This window comes from Dipodomys spectabilis, unplaced genomic scaffold, assembly GCF_019054845.1.
Source record: "Dipodomys spectabilis isolate Male_0828 unplaced genomic scaffold, ASM1905484v1 ptg000389l, whole genome shotgun sequence".
Taxonomy (NCBI): domain Eukaryota; kingdom Metazoa; phylum Chordata; class Mammalia; order Rodentia; family Heteromyidae; genus Dipodomys; species Dipodomys spectabilis.
The window spans coordinates 427,953-435,958 of record NW_024871066.1 but is presented as its reverse complement, the minus strand read 5'-3'; the positions used below and the strand labels follow the sequence as shown (position 1 = coordinate 435,958).

Sequence of the window (8,006 nt, the reverse complement as noted above, 5' to 3'; positions counted from 1 at the left end):
AAGATATTAGTTATCAGCTAAATGATTCTCAGCTTCTGTTTTTTGCCTGACTTCTTGTAGGCTGTGATAGCAACCCTGCCTGGCTGTGCTTACTGGAGTGTGTGTGTGTGTGTGTGTGTGTGTGTGTGTGTGTGTGTGTGTGTGTGTGTTTTGTTTTAGATATCTAGGATTACTATTCAAGGTAGTAGTTTCTCTGGGCCCCTGTGATCCCCCAGCCTAGAGTCAATGAGTTATACTCCTTAGGATACAAAGAACAGCTGACTAAATTCCTGTTAATTGTCTCAAAATGAGGCAATCAGGCATCCTTGCAAAGCCATCAATAATGCTTTGTAACCACTTACAGAAGTCGTCTATCAAGATGGCTTTTCAAAGTTGACTGTGAAAAATATTCATTTCTAAGTAGGCACCATAAAGCAGATCACATTCCTGGGATCAGACTTTTGGAAGGAAGTTTCCCCTTCCTTCCGTCTCTTATGATAGTTCAAACCATAATATTCTTCAGTTGTGGCCAGCCTGGAGCACATATTCCCAAGAATATTCTGTAAATACGGGGTAAATACTTGTCTACTACAGACTGATTTATCTTGCTTTTATCTGTTGTTATTTTCATTACTTCAAACACATGGATAATTTATATTGGGATTAGACAAAGGATTAATGGAATAAACATTCAGTTTACTTTCATATATCCAATATAATACACTTAACCCGTAATGGACAAATAAATTCAACTCTAGAAACAATGTCAGGAATATAAAATAAGCTTTAATACGTATAATCTGGCACACATAAACCATCATCTACAGAAAATTTCAGTCTCTCTGTAAATATTTATTTGGTATGAAATAATAAAAATTTAATTAATGAATATCACTTTTAATTATCATCTGAAATAGTCCTCGTGTATATAATTGTAAATAATTTTATAAATGTCACCTAGACAAGAATTTAACATGCATGTAGAAATCAAATTTCCACAATTTAAGCTATATGAGAGGGATCGTACCCTCGTGTACTATGTGGTGTGAATTTTGCCACAGTGCTGAACCCTTCCAAATAATACCAAGGGTCATGTGTAATAATTTATTATTTGAGGTTAAGATGATTGCTACATGTAGAATACACTTTGAATTATTACATTAACTCACAGAAATGAAGCAATGATTTGTTATTTGTTTAAATTCTAATGCTTCTCAATTTTACAATTCATTAAATATATTATTAAAATTATTTTCACTTTCTTCTTTTCTATAGCTGATGAAATTAAAATTATATATTAAACATTCAATGTTAAGAAATCAATAATAAGTAAACTATTATTAAAATGATATACTATTAAACTGTGATTTGAATTATACTTCTAACAAATTGTGATGTAAACAAGTCAATAGAATTAAGGGTGATCATTTTAAAACTTAGCAGCTTGTTATTTTTTTTTTTATTTTATTTTTTGGGTCCGATCGTGGGGCCTGAACTCTGGGTCTGGGCACTATACCTCAGCATTTCAGCTCAAGGCTAGCGCTATACAACTTGAGACCCAGCACCACTTCTAGCTTTTTTCTTTTTGCTTATGTGGTGCTGAGGAATCGAACCCAGGGCCTCAGGCATACAAGGTAAGCATTCTAGCACTGAGCCACCTTCCCAGCCCAGCAGCTTGTTATTTGTTTCCTAATTGTGTCATTTGTTATTCTTGGTCCAAGTCATCTCTTCATCATATTTGTTTAGTTTTCTATTTTATCTCAATTGGTTTGCTGATTGTGCGTTTTGTTTTCCCTTTTTAATGACCGACATGAGGTTGAAAATCTGTATGCTAGTTTATTACTTCCTACATTAAAGTCAAATTGCTGCTCTCCACAGCTGTTCTACTCTACGATACTACAGTATTTCCCCCACTCCCATCTCCTGTATTGCTGCCCTCATATATTTTATTTTATTTTTTATTTAAATTTTATTGTCAAGGTAATGTACAGATGGGATATAGTTACATAAGTAAGGTAATTAATTTATTTCTTTTATAACTTGTTAACCTTTCCCCTATTTTTCCCTCTCTTCACTCCCAACGCCCCACCCCCAAGATTATTTACAACATATTGACTTGTGATTACCACTGTTGCATAGGTTCCCCCTTTGTCCTTTGTCTCACCATTTTTTTTCTTTCCCTTCCCTAGTTCAGATCAACATATTTAAAATACCCAGGGTATCAAAATCAAATACAGTGACTACAGGGGATAAACCTTAGTTGGGGAAAACACAAAAGCATAAAAAGAAATCACAGTACATTAAGAACAACAACAACAAAGAACATGTCTTGGAGTTCATTTCACTTAGAATCACCTTATACAATCATATGTACATAGCTATTGAACTATTCTGCTCATCTACTAAGATTATCCTTGATGTACCCAATAATGCTCCCCTATTACCCAGTAATCCCACTTCTGGGCATATAACCAGGTGATCACAAACAAGGCCACAGTAAAGCTACTACTGTGTATCACAGTAATATTTACCAAAAATGACACACACACTCTCTCTCTCTCTCACACACACACACACACACACGCACAGATAAACACACATGGAAAACTATGCTTCAATCACAAAGAATGTGACCACCTCATTTGTAAGGAAATGGAAGATCTTGGAAAAAATCATATTAGTGAAGTAAGCCAGACTTAAAGACACATAGGTCCCACGGTTTCCTTTATTTGTAATAATTAGTTTACATGAATGATAATCTCATGTATTTTAATTTGACATTTTGTTCTATGTTGAGCGCACAACATTATTGCTATATTTTTTGTTATTATTTCTGCAAATAGGCAGGTATACTTAAAGAATTACATTCATCTTATTCATTATTGAAGGAAGAACAACTAAAAGAGTAACCACTACTAGGAAGAACAACTCCTACTTACTTAGCTTCATTCCTATGTAAGGCCAATGTTGTCCCCTGTATCCTCATGTTGTACATTACAACTCTATACCTGGTCATAATGTATATCTAGTATCTTATGCATTGTGAACTAAATGCCCGAACTAAATGCTTTACTTAAAAAAAAAAATTCTGTCAATGTTTGAGGATGGTTTGTGTGTGTGTGTGTGTGTGTGTGTATGTATGTGTGTGTGTATGTTTACAAAGATCAGAACATAACATTTTTCTTCATTTCGAATATATCTCACAGGTCATTGTAAGTTGTGGCTAATGGGAGCAGTCTTTTGTTATTTTAAGGATGAAACAGAAAAATATATTTGTGCATGTAACACAGTTGCTTTAATAGTGTCATTGAACACTGAACTTCGTTTACACCTTGGCTGTTGTTGTGAATAATGTGAATAACAATGAACTACAGATATATTTACGAGTTACCCAGAGAGAAATAATCACATAATTGGTGGGTCAGATGATATTTCAAGTATGATTTCTTTAGAAAACTGCATACTACTTTCTACAAGGAGAATACTAACCTGGATTTTGTCCAAGAGTAGAAAATTTCCTTTTCTTCACACTCTCACCAACATAATTACCTTTTATTCAAAAGGGAATAAAGGGCAAATTTTTACTATCTTCAGTACCCTAGACTGGCTTAAGACCGAAATCCAACCTCCTAAATGCTTAGAATTACAAACTTTTACCACCACACCTGGTTCCTTTGATTTTTTTTGATAAGAGTTATAATAGTTATAAAGTAGTATCATAGTAATTTTGAATTACATTTCTCTAATGACTTCTTCTCACAGCATTAAGCCAGCACAGAAGTTGTATTAAACACAACTGTGTAAACCCACTGGTGATATAGAGGGGTTTATGGAAAACATGTCTATTCGAACTTTTGTCCATTTTTAATCAAGTCTCTTGTTAATCTCATCTTTAATCTCTCTATACAAAAATAATTAATTCAAGGTAGTAAAAAGGAAAAAATTAAGCAACTCCTAACATTTTTCAATTTTCAATAACATGATATTGCTTAAATCATTTTCTGTTTATGCTTGAGACTATATAACAATTTATTTAGACCTTTTACATATCTATATATATTTTATTTATTTTACATTGATTGCTCTTTCCAAAGCCTGCGTGTCTAATTTTGGTTTCTTTCAGTCTTAAGAAGTTCAGATTTCAAACTCAAGAATAAATGGATATAAGCAAACAAAAAAATACAGTTCCTCTCATCTGATAATGCCTCTACAAGAATGAGAAAAGATTTCATCATTCTAAGGACCCTTAATTCTTAAGATAACATTTGGTATAATGCTAATGTTATTACCATTTTAGTGTTGGGAAAAATTGTAATTAAAGGCAGTAAGTGCATGGCCCAAGACACAAAGTGAGGAAGGAAATGAGTCAAATTTTCCAAAAGTCTTCCAGCAATACACAAAAGGTAGATAAATTCTCTCCATTCACTGATACTCTCAATTCAATATTCATACTGTCCAAGAAATAATAGCATAGCAATTATTGCCCATGGTAATTGTTTTCTGTTACATTTTGTCTTCAACACAGACTGTGTTGGTGACATTGGGTTATCATTCACAGAGCTGAGCTTATAAATTATGGTCCAAATAGAGACAAATTTCTTCTGTCCCATAGTTCCAGTGTCATTTTTAAAAAGTACTAAATCTTTTAAATATCATCACTTACTGTATTTTAATAATTCAAGAATGAAAAATTTCACATATAATCACTCCAAAATGCTTTAAGACTAGGAGATGATAAAACAGGCCTCTGTGAAGTAAATTTTCTTCTACTTTTAAAATTATTCTGAAAGCCTGGTACTGGTTTGTCACACCTGTAATCCTAACTACTCGGGATACCTACTAAGGAGCCTGAGATCTGTGGATAATATTGGGAAGCCAAGAGGACAAAATAAATTTATGAGATTATTTTTCAAAATTTTAACGAAATAGCAAAGGGCCAGGAATGGAGATGTAGCTCATATAATAACTCACCAATCTAGAGAGAAAGACGTAGCGAGATGTTGAAGCCCTGACTTCAAACTCTGAGCATGCCAACACGCAGGAATGCACACACACTCACTTTTTCAAAATATCTTCATATCAGTGTTTTGCATTAATTTCTTTGTTAACGATATTATATGGGTAAAATGGGCTTCATAAACTCTTCCATCTCAAAACATTTTTATACATTTTTGTTGTAAAAATACTGTACAGAGGGGCTATAGTTATATGAGCAAAGTAATAAGTACATTTCCTATCAAGCATTGTTACCTCCTCCTTTGTTTTTCCCCCACCATTCCTTCCCTTACACCTCCACAAGTACACTCCTCATACCCCAAAGCCCCACCAAATGTCCCTAGCCTAAATTGTAAACTTCGTTTTTCAAAATAATGTCTTGTGCCTCTATTGTTATACAATGGGTCAAACTGTATTCCTATTTAAGCATGTTGTTTTCTTCCTTTCCCTCCCCAAATTAGAGAAGTGTACATTCAACATGCAGGTGCACCAACATCAAATAAAGTGAAAACAGGGTTATACTGTTGGGGAGGAGCGTATAAAAAAGAAAAACAATCATGTCGTACATTATAAATATGTGAGAAACAACAGCAAGAAAGAAAGAAAAAACACTTGTGTCTATATCTTGGAGGTTATTTAGCTTAACATCAACTTATCTAGTCATATACACAAAGGCTTTCAACTTTTCTGCTTATCCCAGACATATACTAGTTTTTGCAAATAAGGGATACCATGGGACCTATGTTTCTTTGGACTTGGCTTACATCAGTTAATATAATTTTTTTCCAAGTCTTTCCATTTCCTAACAAATTGAGCGATGTCATTCTTTCTGATGGAGGCATAGAATTAATATACACACACACACACACACATATATATATATAATATATGTGTGTGCGTGTGTGTGTACACACAAATACACACAGAACATTTTCCTTTTTTGTTTTTTAGAGCAACTTAGTTTTCCATCTTCATCATTTTTTCAAATGTTTTTATTGTGATTAAGTGGTTACAAATTTCCCAAATTTCACAATATTGTGGGATAGTGATGCTTAGTTTAAGTCACAAACACATTCTAACTTCGATGGAGCAAATTGTCTATTATGGTCTACAACATTTATGAATTCTATGAGCTTTGCAATAGAGTTATTTCTTCCATATGTAAACTTTTTTGTTTTGAAATATGTATATTTCTTTTGTATTGCATAGCATCAGCTGTTCCCTCTTTCCCACTTGTTCCCTCCCTCCCTCCAGTGACATTGAGTTGCTTAGTTCATTTTGGTCAATGTCCAGTGCAGCTGATGGATCCCACTGTTGTATGTTTTTCCCTGATTCCCTCTAGTTCTGTGTCGTCCTCCTGTTTTCCCTTCAGTGTGCACATATGACGGGCAGAATGGGGTTATTTAGTAGTGATTCGACCAGATGAGTGGAAGTTCTTGGTTTCTTAAGTGTTGTTAATTTTGTCATATCACCTTACATTTTGGATTTAACATCCACTTATCACGGAGACCATGTGCCATTTGTCTCTTTGCTTTTGGCTTAACTCGCTCAACATGATTTCCTGTAGCTTGATTGATTTCCCTACTAATGCCATTATTTTGTCCTTTCTAATGGCTGGAAAATATTCCGTTGTGATATTTACCACAGTTTTTTGATCCATTCATCTCTGGTGGGACATATGGGTTGTTTTCATATCCTGGCTATTGTGAACAGTGCTGCAATAAACATGGAAGTGCATTTGTCCTTGAATATTGGTACCTGTTGTTCAGGATAGATGCCTAGAAGTGGTATGAGTGGGCCCTAAGGAAGGTCAATATTTATCTTTCTGAGGACTCATCAGACTGCTTTCCAAAGTGGTTGTGTAAGTGTACATTCACACACACACACACACACACACACACACACACACACACACACACACACAGTGAGAGAGAGAGAGAGAGAGAGAGAAGAACATTTTCTTGATCCATTCTTCTACTGAGCAGCATCAGGGTTGGTTCCATATCTTAGCTATGGAAAATAATGCTACAATAAACATTGTTGTGGTGGTAGTTTTAGTATGGACTGGTTTGTGATCATTTGGGAGAATGGGCAAAATTGAGATTGCTGTATAATAGGGAGCTCTATGTGGAGGTTTTTGAGGAACCTCCAAACTGCTTTCCAAAGTGGATGAACAAGTTTACACTCCCACCAAGAATGCAGTAGGCTTCCCTTCTGGCCATATCCCTTCCAGCATCTGTTGTTGTAAAAATATGGAACGATTCACTAATTTGTGTATCATCCTTGTGCAGGGACCATGCTAATCTTCTCTGTATGTTCCAATTTTAGTGTATGTGCAGCCAAATTGAGCACAAAACATTTTTTATATATAAAGAGTAATTGATTTTCTTAAACTAGACAATTCAACAAAAATAAGTTCAAAAGAGTTGTGAAATTTTAGAACCATGTGTTTCTTACATAAGCACACATTTAAGAATAAAGTCCAGATTGACATATCAAAAACAAAATAATTCCAGATATTTGTTGTTCATGAGATTGGTAGGAGGAGGAATTCAATTATTCTACAAAAGGCACTTGTCATAATGATCATTGCAGCAAATGTTAAGGTTTGTTAAAAGTTTTAATGTTTTAAATATGTTTAATTTTGGGATTTGCTTATATATGGCAAAATTAAGTCATAAAAATTTTTGATAAAGTATATAATATTTCTGGTAGCATGTACTAGTATGTATGTACATTTCAGATTTTATAGAAACTTTACTAATGAGAAGTTGCAAAGACTGTGTAAAGAAGCAGAGTGAAGAGTTAAGATTTTAAGTACACAGTTTCTGTTAAATCTTTAGGGCTCCTTTACGTTATATGTTAGTGATGAACAAATAATGATATAATCCACATACAAATGATGAGATGAACTATAAATAGTAATCTTAGTGAGTAAATTTAAAGGCTACTTATAGCTTTATCCAGTTTTAAATGTACAGGAATATGAGAAAATAGTAAACTCTACTATGTACACTTCAAACACTGGTAAT

At 34.0% G+C, this 8,006-nt stretch overlaps 1 non-coding gene across 1 annotated transcript; it reads right to left on the bottom strand.

The window, feature by feature from the left end:
• Positions 1 to 7,220: 7,220 nt before the first annotated feature.
• Positions 7,221 to 7,326, bottom strand: LOC122096792. Its single transcript, XR_006145397.1, has one exon. It is a non-coding gene; the product is annotated as a U6 spliceosomal RNA (small nuclear RNA).
• Positions 7,327 to 8,006: the final 680 nt, after the last annotated feature.